We start from the raw sequence: 14,061 nt of genomic DNA, 5'->3' as shown, positions 1-14,061 counted from the left end.
AGCACCGTTCAGACCCCCCAATATCCCCTCAGGCACCGTTCACACCCCTCCGTGCCCCCTCAGATGGCATTTGGGCTCCCCCTGTCTCAGGCAGCCTTCAGACCCCCCCCAAAATCCCTCAGGCAGCCTTCGCCCCCCCCCCCATAACCAGGTGGCTTTCAGACCCCCCTGAGGTGCCATTCGCCCCCCAACACCCCTTGAGGTGCCATTTGCCCCCCAATACCCCCCTGAGGCACCATCACCCCCCAACAACCCCCTGAGGCGCCATCACCCCCCAACACCCCTTGAGGTGCCATTTGCCCCCCAACACCCCCCTGAGGCGCCATTCGCCCCTCAACACCCCCCTGAGGCACCATCACCCCCCAACACCCCCCTGAGGCACCATCACCCCCCCAACACCCCCCTGAGGCACCATTCGGCCCCCAACACCCCCCTGAGGCGCTTGTTCAAGGAAAATTGTGAATAAAATGTTCGAAAACGTACGAAACAGGCCACGGCGCGAGGAAACGCCTGCCCAGGCGGATTCGGAGAAGGCCCCGAGGAGCCGCGGCGGTGCCTCTCCACCTCCTCTCCCAGCGCCCCAGGCATCCTCCACAGCCCCACGGACAACTTTGGTGCCTTTTCATCGCCGAATCGGGGAGCTGGCGAGGAAAGGGAGAGGTCGGCAGCCTGGCTGGCAGCATCGCGGTTCCCAAAGTTCGGCTTTTAGCCTAAATTTGGCTCCTTTAGGCCGGGAGGGAGGGTTCGGGTTGTTGCTCCGTCCGCGGGGGGGGGGGGTCTGAAGGCTGCCTGAGCCGGGGGGAGCCCAAAGCAAGAAAGGCGAAGCGGCGCCGCCGCTCGAGAGAGCGTCTCCTGGGCTAATTTCCTGCCAAATTTTGGAGACACAATTAAGGAGGCCGGCAGTTTGAGACATTTCATTTTCCCACTTCAAACTGGATTATAATCCTAATTTGATCGCGCCTGCTAATGGTCCATTAGCCACCCTCCACTTCTCCTCAGGTCAGCCGGCAGCCCCACGGCGGGGAGGCAGCAGAGAAACGGCAGGGCTCACATCATTACACGTTATTGCTTCGACGGCACTAAAACCGGAGAGAAAAACGGCATCCCACTCGCCGCTAGGATATTTCTCCGACGGGGTTTCGGGTTCGTTATCCTGATCACGGTCACCATTTGTCGAGAGGCGCTAATTCGCTCGGTCCCCGTCGAGAAAAAAAAAACAACAAAACCAAACCAAACCGCGTCTCCTTCCGTGGGCTGATTTCATTTTACGCGGCCTGGTGCATCGTCTTCACCACCAAATGAGATCCTACGGCCCCGGGCGGGCTAGAAATCAAAGCTGGTGGGTTATTCGCCCCGCAAGCCCGGGGGAATCGCCTGCCTTTCATTCTGGGCTCACTGCAGTCACTCAAAATAACCCCGGATTATTTCAGGATGGGCTAAAGACGGCTCCAAAAAGCTATCAGGACTTCACAGGGCTACGAACGGAGCAGTAACATGTCTTGTATAAGTCAGCGTCTATAAATTACGTATAACAGAGGCCTATAGGGTCACAAATTTTGCAGGAAGGGTGAAAGCAAGCGATTTTTCCCTCTTTCTAGGAGAAAAACTAGGAGCCGTTTCGGGGCATAGGGGCGAAGAAGTTCATTTCCAAGCCAGGTCGGCTTTTCTGCTGCTTCGCTCTCCGATGCAGACGCCCAGGTGCAATTTGGGGCAGCGCTCTTGGTCCTGAGCTTAAATTTAAGCCTGGGAACACCCTTACAGGTGCATTTCTTCATGAGGGCTGAAAAGCGGTGCCATCGCCGCACTGGGCCAAGCTTTGGCTTTGCAGCCGCGAGGCTCGCTGCGGCCTCCGCGCCGCGCATGCCTGCCGTAAATCACGGAGACGTTGCTCAGCCGGCACGTCGGATGGAGCTTTCTCCCCGAGACGCAGCCAGATTTCAATCAGCCCAGCGTGTCGTCGTGACAAACATCATTCCAGCGGGAACTTGGAGCATCCCCTTTTCCTCGCTCGCTGTCGATAAGTCTTTGGAGATGTTAGGGCAGTGATTTATAATAATTTCTGGCTGTTTGGGGCTTGCAATACAACGGAGACCTCCGAGTGCCTTGTAAATCAGAAAACAGGACGATCTTCCCACCCTCATTACTATTCCACAAGAGCAATCTAAGACAAGGAGCCATAAAGCTGTCTTCAGTACTCAGTTGTTTCAGCCGGATTTGGTGCCAGGCAAAAAATATTTAGGTCTTCAGAGACTGTATAATTTGAACGGGATAGATAAGTAGAGGCAGGCATAAAGCACTGATCTTGATATCAAAGGGCTGCAGGATCACCGAGCTTGCATCTTATTTTGCAAAACAGAGATGAAAAGCGGGCGAGCGAGGAATGGCTGCTCGGGAAAGGCAATTAAAGCCGCGCGCATTCGCCGCGCCAACCCGCTCCCTTCGCCTCCACGCTTTTGCTGGATCCCACCAGCCCCATCAGCTCCAGGTGTATTGTAACCCCCATCAGTGCTGAAAATGTTCGACTGACCAATATTTCCCAATTATTCCCTCTGTTGTGCAGGAATTTCTTCGGACACCTTGCTCCGAGCGTCCCACGGGGATGCGGAGAGTTTGATGTTTCACAGCTCCAGCGGAGCCCTCGTTCCTCCGCTCCGAGCACCCGATCAGCACGGCGCGATCCCTCCGCTGCGTTCGGTAACTCTTGTTCGGCTGCAGCATCCTTCAGACAAGTGTCCAGGCCTGGATTTCTCCTCTGCAAATGCAGCAGCTACTTCTTCCCTGGAGAGTTTTTCCAGAGGTTAATTATCATCCCTGTTAAAAGCAGCGGCCTGATTTCCCATTTGAATTGGTTCGGCTTCCACATCTTGCCATTGGGTCTTGCCGTGTTTTCTCCCCAGCAAAGCATCTCTCCGCCGTACCAGGTCACCCCCAGATCATCTTTCCGGTCCGCCGGCCCCGTCGCCTGCTTGGAGCGCCCATTCCCTTGTGGCGATGGGGGACGTGGAGCACACAGGAGGCGAACCGGCGGTGCTGCGACCTTCGGCGCCGCTTCCCAAGGCGCTGCCAGCAGCGGCCTCATCCCTCGGAGCCTTTTCCCTTCCTGCCACGACCATCCGGCTTCTCACCGCAGCTGAGTTTTTCCCATCTCCGGCCTCAAATTGAGGCCATCACCCTCCGGTGACTGCAGACCGAGGATGCAGTTGTCCACCTCGCCACCCATCTGGAAGAGGAATCCGAGCCTCGAGCACCTTAAACCCTTGATGAAACCTGTTTTTCCATGTCCCCATTGCAAGCCAGGTCGCGCGCAGCTGGGAAACCTCCCCGGAAATTCAATGTTCTCGGGGTCCCCGGATTCGGGAGTCACACCATGGCAGAGCGATCGCATCTGCGCCGAGACCGGGGAGAGGGTGCCTCGGCAGGGCGAGTGTTTCTCCGTGCGCTCGAAGTCGGAGTTGTAAATATATAATTACAGCAAACTAATCAGCGCTTATTCAAGGAATACGCTAACGGTTCCTTCAGAAAAGTGACAAGAGTCCTTGGAGCAAGTTTACTAAAATATTAAACATTTGGCAAGAGCAGTGACATCTATAACTTGTAATATTTACATTTTTACATAACAGGCTTCGGGAGAAAACAAATTACCTAAAAATATAGCGTTTTATTCTCAGCCATTTGACTACTTCGCCATAAATAATTCAATTCTCTTTCCAAGATTGCATTATTGCTGGTGTCGAATTTCTCTAAGAAAAGTGTGACAGGATACGAGGGGAAATGAATGCGTGCAGCTCTCCACGCGCGCCAGATGAAATCGTCTGAAATATAGATAAGAGAAAAGCCGAGTAAATTATTAAACAAGAGATGTTAAAAACAACACAAGGTTTTACGACGCGGCCGCGGTCGCGGCTTCGCTCCCGAGACGGGAGTTTTGCGCTCGGAGCCGGCGCTGCGGCGGGTTAGAGGGAGACGCTGCCCTCCCCGAATCGCCAACTCGCTTCCCGAACGCGGAGAATATTTGGGCGGAGGTTAAGGGTTTCTCCAAGTTTTAGCTAAATCTGAGCCCGTGGAGGGTTTCTCTGAAGGCCGATCCCAAGTGATTTGCCTTGGGCTTAGGATACCCACAGAGTAACTACTGCTTTTTAATATGTTCTCATCTTTACCTCCATACATGTTTTCCGCAGAAAAATCAACCATGTGAAGCCTAAATAGTCTCCGACACACACGTAATCTAATGTACAGCCCCACCAATTTGACAACTACTAATAGATAAGTACACGTGAGGATATAATTAAAGACTTTATCACTAATCCATAGGCCCAGGAAGGATGTATTAAGAACAAGGGATCAATGTTGGAAAGGCTCGATATCCCCAGAGGTTTCCCATGCAAGATTAAACTCCGGTTTAATCTTTGAACTCCTCTCTTTTGCAGGACCAATATATCTGAGAGCTGATGTATCGGTGACAAGCAAAAACAAACCCAAAATAGAGGATTTCAGTGTGTCACTACCCATCAGTTGCAAGAGGAGAGGTCAGAGGCGGGCAGGAAGCGGTTTTCCTGCCCCTCGAATATTTTCTCATCCCATACTGAGACAAACATCTCAGAAACTGTCCTGCGCTCTTAGTTTTTTTTTCATTTTGCTGGAGCGTCTTGCCCAAAAGGGCTAAAAATCCGCTTCTGGGATAGCCCTGTCCGAGGGCTAAAAAGCCCAATATTCACTAAACTGCAGCTATTTTTTTGGTCTTCTCTTCCTGAAGAGTTTTGCAAGGTTTTGCTTCACGATTTCAAAGCAATCTGGACGTTTCCAGAGCAATTCCTCGTCTCCCTAAAACCGCTCAGCTCAAGCGGGCTCCAGGGCAGCGTTGCTCCCAGCACAGCCGCCGACTCCGCATGGGAGTTTTTTCCTGGACCGCAGTGCAAATTATGCTAGGAAAACCCCCAGCTTTGTATTTTTGACTTGTCCCCTTCTCGCAAAGCCATCTTGCAAGACCGGACGCCCAAAAGACGTGTTGCATCCCAAAGCCAGGCAGAGGATCAGGCAACCAGGGTTGAAACTGCCCCCAAAACCATGGGGGGGTTTTTTGAGCCAAGCCTTGGGCTGCTGCGTGGTTTTAAAGAGCCGCCGTGCTCGTTCCTGCGCTGACCGAATGTGGGTTAATCGTGTCTCGGCGAGCCGGGAAAGCACTTTGGGGTCCTTCCGGCTGAAAGTGCTGGATAAATGGAAGGTTATATCATTTTTATTAGAAAATCCCCACTTGCCAGCTTACTGCTTTTTAATGTTTCATTTCGAGCCGTGATAAGTCCGCGGCTTGTTCTCGCCGCTCCTGCAGGGTCTCCTGGCTGCGCTACCGGCATGCTCTGAAATGCAAAGTTTCCAGTAGGTTTGTATCAACTGATCGGAGCTGTTAGCGATGGGAAAAGTCAAAGGCCCGGCTAAATAATCCCCAAATTACCCCGTGCACGAACGCTGCAGAAAAGCGGTGGATCGACTGATGGAACAAGCCGGGGTAAAGCAACGTGAGCCCCCAGCCCACGTTGCGCTTGCACATCCGCGGGAGCCGTGGGCAAGGACGCGGGGCAAACGCCGAGCGCGGAAACGACGCAGAAACGACAGATTTGGTCCTCGCCGTCGCCTGTCGATTTTGGGGTGAACCCCAGGTGATTTTTAACCTCAGCTGCTCTGCCGCCTCCTCTCCCCACCTCGTTTCAGCAGCCGCTGGCCCGGCTTCAGACAGGGGCTGCGCGGGGAGCAACGGGGAGATGGTCACAACTCTTTAAAGATGCAAATTGAGAATCAGCCATCATAACAAGAGAGTTCTGTTAATTCTCTTATGAGTATGCAGATTTCGGCGCTGACTTTTGCGAGGCTTGTTTGTTTTATTTAGCAATAAATTTAATACGGGCTCCCTGAAGCAAAGAGACAGATGGACTATAAACTTTGAATTTTGAGTAGCTTTACTTACTTAGGTTGGTGTCAGTTTTGATCTCTCCTGAAATTATAACTATGAAAGTTTGCCTAGATTGAATTCGGCTTTTTTTATAGCCTCCGCTACGACTGTGTGCCTTTGCATTAGAATTACAAGCGGCCATTTGATTAGCCAGCTTTTAATTTTTGCGCAGGTTCCCCAGAAGTTGCCTAAATACCATCTAAATGATTCATACCGCTTGCTGCTACAGTTATCTCAAAGGTTTGCAGATGGATGTGAGAAAACCAGCGCCTTACGTATTCCTCCTCCACGTGCAAAGGAAAGCAAAATAAGTTTTACACATCCTTTGGGATGCAAAAGATCTCCAAGTCCAGGTCCGGAAACCTGGGGCTAAAATAAAATGATGCCATGGAGAAAACGGGGCAAGCAGTGTTTGTTGCTGGAAAGATCATGGAGCCATGAGGCAGCACAAAGGACTTTATCTCCTGTTTTTTTTATCCATCAGCAATAAAAAATCAGGTTGGTGCAACCTGAGGTCCCCGAGAAGCAGGTGATCTCCACCCTCGTGTTGTCCACACGTGGCCGGGTGAAGCCACAACCTGAGCTACCACCGCGACGGCCCCCGACATCCTTTCCGTCACCACTGCTGCAAATCCGCAGGGTGTGAAAAAGCTGATGTTTAATTTCCCGGATGTAAAAGCTGCAGCCTGAGGTCAGTGGAAAAGCAGATTTTATGGACACGTTCTGGACACTTGGTGACTTTCAAAGGAAGCTCCCGGGAGCCATGCGGCGCTCTGACCTCAGCGGCAGCGTCCCGGCCACGCCGGCTCCCACCGTGGCTAATTCACCGTTGCCGCCGCCGCGCACAAATAAGGAAGGAAATTAAATTAGAAAAACAACAACGGCCGCATCAATTTTGAGCTGCCGCCCGGGAAGGGGAGGAAAAAATCAATGTTTGTCAAATGAAAAAGGGCAGAAGCAAGGTGTCGCGAACAGCGGAGGATAAAACTGTAATTAAAACTAGAAGCCGGCTTGGCACCTGGCTCAAAGTCCTCGGGACTGCGGCGGGAGAAGTTTTTAATTTTCTCCCGGACAGCGGGGACAAGGACCGGCTCAGGGACCTGCGCGACCAGGCCACCCTCCTCCTCCTCTTCCTCGCTGAGCGAAGCACATCTTCTTCCGCCCGACAGCCTCCTTTCATCGGCTTGGAGCAAAACGGACCTTGGCTCCGTCGCTAGCCCTTCCCAATAAGCAGACATTATCCGATGCTAAATTGCAATTGAATTACTATGGATTAACATATTACCGGCACATTAAAGTCTAATGAGTGGCCCGTGATTAATGCCATTAGGAGGAATACCAAAAGAACTAATGATGATTAGCCACTTAAAGTTAAGTGTTGAGAGTTTCATTATCGATGACTCCTTGGTTTCGCGCGTAACTCTTGTTCCCTGACGGCGTTCGCCGCCGAGGTCGGCTCCGGAGGAGGCTGCGAGCGCTCGGCGATGGCACAGGAGGAAGAGGCTGACGAAGAGCGGGGTAAAGGCAAGAGGTTCCCGGAAAAGCTGCACGGAGGAGGTACTATATTTCTCCTCTTTTAAAGATGAGATCAAGGGGAAATGGCAACACAGTTTCTCGGAAGCACCTTGTGATGTTTTAGCGCCTTTGGGAACGTCACTTTGATGGAAGCTCATTATAATTTTCAGCGGCTCCCAAGAACCTGGTCTTTCCGTTCGGAGAAAAAAAGTTTTTCCTCTGATCTGTTGCTTGCAGTGCCTCAGGACGGCCGTGCAATTGGATTCACGGCTCCTCTCCTCCACATGACGTGGATCGGGGCAGTCGATGCCGGGACGACACTCGGGCTGGGCTTTAACTTGGAAAAAGGTTTGGCAGAAGGCGCTTGGAGTCCAGGTAGAAGGAAGACGCAGTCGATACGAGCTCAGACTCCCTTGCAATATATCCCAGAGGCTGTGATCTCCGGGGGAAATTGTGCCCCATATACACAAGATGACTTTTAAGCACCCCCAGAAACGGGTTTTTTTAAGCACTTTGCCCTCTCTATAAGGAAAATCACTCTGCGGCTGCTCTAGCTTTGGAGAACAAGGTATCAGAAAGTCTTATTTGCATTGACGTGTCTTTTGGAAAACTGTATTTAGTTAAAAAAGGCCACGAAGCCAAAAGGCTCGTCATCTCGCTGCCGAACCGACAGGAACACTTTAGCTCATCGGCGTTGCATCCAGCCAGGTGTTTCGGTGCTTTTAGAAGCATTTTCTCTTGACGGGATCGCATTTTTATTTAGAAAAAAAAGAACAAATGACTTCATATCCCATTTTATTATTTTTGAATGTTGCAGGATTTGTTCTATTTGAAGTCTTACATCCTCATTTCCTGTCAGTACTATTAAAATTGATTTCCGCCATGAGCAAGAGAAAGATAATACAAAATGGGTTCCTGTGAGAGAGCGCTGTATCCCCACCGGAGCCATTACAAACTCTCTTATATTATTTTAACTTTCTTTTATTAGTGATTCTCTTTGGAAAAGGGCAACTTCTCTCGTGGTCGATTACGGGCCGTACGTGTCTCCCCAAGAAGTCAGTGAGGACTGTTTAACCGCTTATGTTTCCATCGCAGGAATGCGAGGGGAGCAAGGGATCGAAATAGCTCTTGTTTACCGCCACTGCCACCCTCTCGGGTGTATTTATAGAGCGTAATCAGATCCCCTCTCAGCCTTCATTTTGCTTTTTCGGGCCCCCCCCCCGGCAAGATCGGCTCTGCATCCTCCAGGCGCCCCAGATCCCTTCCCTGCACCTGTCCCGGGTTGTATTTAGCTCCCACGAACCGACGTGACCACGGTCAAAGCGCCCGACGCACCCGTGGTTTTCCTCTCCTGGGGTCTCCGGCCGAAGCTCCTTGGTTTATAAACCCTTTGCGTTTCCGCACAAGCCATTTTTAATCTTCTTGCTTTTCTTCCAGGCCTCCAAGTCATCCAAACCTCCTTCCCGGCGAGGATCCGAACAGGGGCAAGCTGGATTCCCTTTCCAAATCCTCCTCCTGCCCTTCACGGGGGCCTCCGAGCCCTTTGCTCTTGGGCAGGGCTTTGCAACGGGGGAAAGGAAGGGTTTTATTTTGTGAGACGCTTTGTAACACGACCGCAAGCTGCCAGGCCCTCGCGTCACGTGTGTAGTCACGGCACATTTGCAAACCTGTTAAATAAATTAAACTCTTGAATCCACGTTGCAAGAAAGCCCCGGTCACCGCTGAGCATCTCCTGCTTTGCTGCCTGTTCTTCCGTCTGTTATTACTTCTCCTTTTCCAGGGATACGCTCACCGGAGATTTCACAGAGTTTAAGAGCAGCCCCTCCAGAGCCATCAGGAGGTCCACATGGGGTGGACGGAGCTCCTACACCGCCTCCCGGCGATTGAATTTCGGGGAGGACGAGAAAATAGTCCCGCCAGTGAGGCTGAAGACACCGACACCACGGCGGAGGCGCGCTCGGCTTCCCCGGCCCTTGGCTCCCAGCCGGCAGGGAATCACCACGGGAAGCAACCCGAGGGCCCTCACTGCCCGCTCCCCTGCCAGCTACCTGCCATCTAGTGGCATCCCCATCACAAGGCTTAAATGCCTTTACAAGAGAGTAATTTAACGCCATTCCCGGCTTAAGCTCCATATCTACCGGGCGTGAAATTAGTTCCAGCAAGCTGCAAATTTGCTGCTAATAAAAATATTTAGCAATTCACTAGTCTTTAAATCAGGAGCAGAATATTTTCTTACTTGCATCAATGCTTGTTTCTTCCAATTCTAATATTTGATAATCAAGCTCGAATCGCGGCGCTGAAGCTGCAAAACGGCAAGTTTTACGACTGTGCAAAGAGTTTTAAATCAATTCCCCCAGCTCTTCTAACTCCGCAGCCTGATTCCAGTGAGCAGCTTTCCCGGGCTTTAAGGCCAGAGGAAACGATTAGATCATCTCGTCTGACCTCTTACATTTCACAGGCCGTTAAATTTCACCCAGATACCGCCACACCGAATGCAGCAATTTGGGTCAGACAGCGACGTTTCGGTCCTCCAGAGGCTGCATGGTTGCGTGCCGCAAGCGAGGAGCGGGAGAGGCAGCGGCCGCCAGCGTTCGCGGCCCTGCTGCGCCAGGTCAGCGGTGGCGTGGGACGTTCCCAGAAGATCCTGTGCGGCCATCCACGCTTCGGGTCGGAAAAGCAGGATAAAAACACGGCGGGCTGAGTTTTCCTCTTCTCATGCATCTTGCCACCTCCAACAGGCACCACGTTGCGGGGCACCTGGGGCGTTGTGGATCAGCAGGTGACGCCCACGGGAGACCCAAATTCGCCTCCTTTCCAGGCCAAACGGCTTTTCCTGGAGCACCGTTTTACAAGTGAGCTCTGATCTATCCAATCCTGCCTTGCAGGCGCTGGATAAAGGTGACCTCTCCATCCTCCTGGGCCGGTGTTTAATTAGCCTCATCGCTAGGAAACTGCCGCTCTCTGCAAAGCTCAATTTGTGCAATTTTGACATCTAGTCGCAGGATCTTGTTTATGCCTTCGCCAGAAACGCTGCAACCCCCCCCCCGGATCTTTTCCCTCATGGAACTCCCTACCCGGTGATGAAGCCACCTTCACCAATTTGTTAACTGAATTATTTGTTTCCAAATAATTGGAAACCTGTACGAGGTGTTGGTGGACTGTGAGCATTTGACAGCATTCGGCCGAGTCCAGTCCTCTTTATTCACCACATAAAGTGCTGCATCGCTTGAGAGCCTTGCCTGTAAATGCTTCATACCACCTAGATTATTGATAAAAATATTAAATCATGTCAGGCCTGGAATCAGGCATCATCATATCATTAACAACCGCCAGCGTGCCGGTTTTTAATCTGTTTGATGTGCCTCCTGCCTTTTCTGTCCGGCGCAAGGTTTTGGAGGCGAACGCCCCACAGTGCTCAGTCCAAAGCCTGGGAGAAACCACGATCTACAACACCAGATGTCCCAGCATCACTGTTATCCTGTGCAAAAGTACTACAAGCACGCAAAGCTCCTCCAAAAGTCATGCAGTGGTTTCTCTTTTCCTCTCAGATCCTCCTGTATTACAGAGCGGAAATTTCCTATTCGGTCCACAGTATCACGCGGGATGGATATGTCCTCTGGTTTGCTCTAACTGCAGAGCGGGAATACGTAGTGAGCGTTGCTATTCCCTCTGCATCGTCATCTTTAATTTTGCCATCTGCACTGACAGCTAAGTACCTGGCCTAAGTTCTTATTTGTGTCCACAATCAATTTTTTTTTAAAAAATGCTTTCTTATTTGCTTTAACTTTATTGCATCGATTTCTGCTGCTTCCCTACATTTTTTAACTTATATTCGTCGTTCTGCTTTTTCAGTTGTGGTGCAACTCTGACGCAAGCAGTAAATGACAGCAAATCCTAACGGGTAAAAGCTGGAAAAAATCCTCATTCTAGGTCAGCGATGATTTCCTCTTCAGCCATAAAATTTAATCTCGAAATTCAACTGCCCAGTGCTGGAGCAATCCTGTAGGACAAGTCCATCTCACCCTGCCAAAGCCTTGCTGATGTTGGGGGAGGCTGAGATGAAAAAAGGGTGTTTAGGCCTAAAAGCAAGGTGTGTTTAGTCGCAGGAAGGTTGAAGAGATCCCTGAGGAAGGTCGTGCTTGGAAATATCCCACCAAACACATCACGCCTCTTCCAAACGCGGTCGCTCACTCCTTTAGGCTAGTCCTAAGGAGGAACAGAGAGTGTTTCACTTCCCCAGCGCAACAGCGTTGCCTGCCCGGCCTCGTCCTCCTGACCCCGATGCTGTTTCTCACAACGCCGACAGGCTTTCTCCTCATCGCAGTTTCCCATCACTTCTCCAATCGCTCTAAGCCTTCGGCCTCACGCCTTAGGCAGTACCACGAAGGGATCAAGGAGATGGTAAATACCGAAGGACTTGCTCGGCACGGGAGCAGTTTAAAGATGCAAATATAAAAGCTGCAGATAAAGTGCACAAAAAGGAATCAGTAAAGGAAAAACCCCGTTGGCTAACGGACAAAAATTATAATTTTTATAGACACGGAAAGGAGAGTCAAAGGAGGAAGATGAATGGTAGAAATGGAGCGGTTCTTTGGAAACAGAGCCATGAAGAGGATACAAGGGTGTTGCAAACTATTGGGGGACAAAACACGCAAAGAAAGTGGAAAAAAGAGAAAAACAGGGAGGTTCTCAAATGACAAGAGCAGCGTGTGAATAAAAGGAAGGTGACAATAGAGACAAGGACAAAAACATCCATCGACACCCGGGGTGACACCAAGGATGGATCCAGCGAGAGCATCTCCTGCCCGTCGCCCCGGTCCATCCCAGCACGCAAGCTCCTGACTCTGCTTCCTAACGGCGGATTCGGGCAACGTGGGTGAAATCCTTTACGGGAGATCACACAGTGGAAATCAAGCAGGATCGGAGAGCAGATTTATCGGTCATGATCGCCAAAGAGGGGGAAAGAGAACGGCTGAGACGACTGAATTGCTAAAAGTCTCCCAAACCTCCACCTGATCCTGAATCCACAAAAAAAAACACGCTGCAGATGGCAAGACCCAGAGGGTCAGAAAATCAAGGTGTCCTCTGAACCTGCTGAGAAATGAGTCCCCGAAAAGGGCTTCTGGGGTGCAAGAGACGCAGTGGCATGGACTGACTTAGCAGGCGGGTTTTTGCTGAGGAAACCGCTCCCATGGGGTTAACGGCACGAGGTGGTGCAGGAAGGAGTTTGCTATCAAACATATGCTTTTAAAATGCTGGCAGCCGGTTCTTCCTTCATGCCAAGTAAAGGCAGGTGTCAGAGACAGTTTGTGCTTTGCTTGATGAACTGGTTGATGTCACGCTTGCAACTTTTATTCCAGCTCAGGAAAAAGCAGGTCGATGCCACACAGTATAATTAATTGTCATTTTATTCCTCCCATTGAAAGAAGTGACAGAAATAAAACACCGATTAAACAGCAGTTACGTGACATTTTATGCAATCAAAGTATCATCAGAATTAAAGTGCTTTAGAGGAAAAGCTGAATATATGAACGTATTTACTTTTCTCAGGTTAACCGGTAGACAAGATAGCTGTGACAGTGAGGAGTACCAACGTAAAGTCACCCGTCAAACTATAAAGCTCAGGTAAGCATTTGATGGGCGAAGTGTGACAGCGATTGGAAGGAAAAAGGATTTAACCTGTCGCCCAGCACAAGAGTGAGCTGAAAATGGAAACCTCCCTCGTCCTGACGTTAAAAGATGCTTGGTGCATCAACAAACCCGCTCTGCTTGGCTCTGAGGCCCTGGGCCTCCGGCGTGGCTACCGGCATGCATCTCAACGGAGGTCGAAGGAGAGAGAGCCCACACCGTCCACCTGGCTTTTGCCACCGCAAAAGAAGGAGGATAAAGTGGAGGGCAGGAAAGCAGAGCGCGGAAAGAGCACAGCCGCCTTGCTGGGGGGACGGGACTGGGAAAGGGCTGCTAAATTTCAGGTCAGGCTCTACAGTTAGGACGCAGATTTGGGGCGTGCGCTTAGCAGAAATGACTGAGGTGCTTAGGGAAAGGGCGTGTTGGGCATCAACGTCCCCCCGTAAAAGTCCTATTTCCTGATCCCTGGCGGGTCTGCGGGATGGAGACCTCTCCTAAACGGAGATGCTACCTGCCACGGGGCGGGTCGGTAGTTTGAGGATGACAGGGCGGCAGCGGGGAGCCGGTCGGCGGCAGCGAGAAGCGCTGGGTGACTTGAACACCCTCCCGCGTGGGTTGGACGCTGATCCGTTTTGGGGGGGGGGGAAACCCTCCCCGGGAGCACATCCCAGGCCCAGCTGGGGGCTGTCCCGCAGCCGCCGGGGTACCCAGCCCCGGGAGGGGCAGCGGTTGGAGCAGGGCTGGGAGGGAGCTGCCGCCGGTAAGGCCGGTAAGGGAGGGAGGAGGGAGGAAGGGGGCACCGTTCCCGGAGCCCCGCGGCGCGCCACCACCGCGAGCGGCGCGGGAAAACCACCCCCTGGGCCCCGCCCCCCGCGGGCCGCGCCCCTTCCCCGCCCCCCCGCCGCAGCCAATGGGAAGCGGCGGGCGGGCGGCGGGCGGCGCTGATTGGCGCCGCCGCTTCCGGCGCGCCCGGT

Source organism: Apteryx mantelli, chromosome 23 (assembly GCF_036417845.1).
Source record: "Apteryx mantelli isolate bAptMan1 chromosome 23, bAptMan1.hap1, whole genome shotgun sequence".
NCBI classification, from domain to species: domain Eukaryota; kingdom Metazoa; phylum Chordata; class Aves; order Apterygiformes; family Apterygidae; genus Apteryx; species Apteryx mantelli.
Note: the sequence above shows the minus strand (reverse complement) of the source record.